Raw genomic sequence first — 1,905 nt, forward strand, 5'->3', positions numbered from 1 at the left:
CTAAAAGAACTTCAAGTGCCGCGATTATTGAGGATTCTCTCTTGTTAATTAGTAAAAATTACACGATACTTTATCATTTAACTAAACAATAAATTGTGGATAATTACAACGCCTCAAACCCAATTTTCATGAGATATGTTAATTTCATTCCTCCGTAGGTCTGCCTTTTAAAATATCCTGTTAATACTTATTTAAACTTGTGACTTTGAACAACTGCAAGTTGTTGTTATTATGATGCAATCTTAAGAGTAGATTGATTTTAGTTGTTGTCTTATTAGTGCAAAGCTACATAGTGAGCTGCCAGCACTCTGTTCACAGTAGGAAACAGAATTCAGAGTTTTAGCGTTCTGAGTCCGTAAATTACTGCAATCCCCCCGAGTTCTCCTGATAATGACAGGACCACCTGTCAAAGCACTATGGTTCTATCTACTTTTGAATATTGTAATTTGCAAACCTTTTTTGTCCTACGTTGTTTTGATATTGTGAACCAATTGCTTGTTTAAACTCTATGCTACATTAAATATTCTGCCCCTAATATTCCACAACGAGTTTTCAAATTAATGAAATTTATTCAAATAACAAAACAAGTTTTCTGTTTTGTGTTCCTTTAATTACAAGATTGTCAAAAAAAGTCTTGAAAATTCGATTATTCGCATACAAAATGCCTCAGCCTTTTTCATTTCAGATTTTTTTTCATTATTTGTTGCCTAAGCCTAGTTTTGCAATAAGTATAATGTCTTATAATTCATAACATATTTTGCCAGTCTGATGACTAACTTGTACAAAGCTTTCTTCAGAATGTAGTTTTATTGCAGGAGCAATTAAATATAGTGCCATTTTAATACATACATGGCGATCAATGTTTGCAACACTAGCCTTTTGATGCCTGCCCTTCCTACGTTTGGTCGCTACAGGCAGACATATGAGTAATATAATCGTGTTCCCTTGAATTCCGTTGAAGATTACTATATCTGATTGGTTTTGTATATATCCTATTGTAACATAGATTATAAAATGAGTTTAAATGTTTCATTCTGTCAGTCTTATTCTAGCTTTTTAACTATCATCTTTCTAACTATCATCTAACTAAGATCTTACTCTAACTCTGGCAAAGCACAGTATTACCTCATGTCCTGCAACGACAAATATATATACTTTTTTTAACGTAAAGCGAGACTATACATTCATCGTTTCAACTCTGAAGTTGAAGTATAATTTCTAGAAGCTAAATTTTGTAAGCCTTTTTAGTTTCAATTTATCCTGCATAGTCTTTATTGTCCAACAGCACGTTTATCATCAGTCTGTAACCTTTTTTAGTTCGCCCCCCACCAGTGGCACAGCGGTATGTCTGCGGACTTAAAACGGTAGAAACCGGGATTCGAGACCCGTGGTGGGCGGAGTACAGATAGCCCATTGTAAACTTTGTGTTTAACTAACAAACAACAACTTCTAGTATTCTGTATTCTTCTATTAGCCTGCACGCGACAAAGATATAAGGTGGTACTATAATGATATTTACCTCTCCGTTAGCTCAGCGGTAAGCTTGAAGGCTTATAAAATTCGAAGTTAAATCCCTGTGGTTATCACAGCACAGATAACTCTTTGTGCAGGTTTGTGGTTAACATAAAACAAGCTTAACTGATTTTTCACTGTGGTTGTCTTTCTGTTTCACGTTTTAACATTGTTTATTATATAGTTTGAAAGAAATGCCAATCTTTACTTAATTTATATCATTTTTATATATATTCGTTCTTTATCTAAACATAAAAGACTAGTGTTCTTAACAAAGCTGAAAATCAAAATTAATATTCAATCTTCTACCTGTAGCCCAAGAGTTGGCTTGATTAAATGAACTTGTTACTGTAGTGGATCCGAGTTCCACCAAACATGCTCACCCTTTCAGCC

Source organism: Limulus polyphemus, unplaced genomic scaffold, assembly GCF_000517525.1.
Source record: "Limulus polyphemus unplaced genomic scaffold, Limulus_polyphemus-2.1.2 Scaffold36, whole genome shotgun sequence".
NCBI lineage: Eukaryota > Metazoa > Arthropoda > Merostomata > Xiphosura > Limulidae > Limulus > Limulus polyphemus.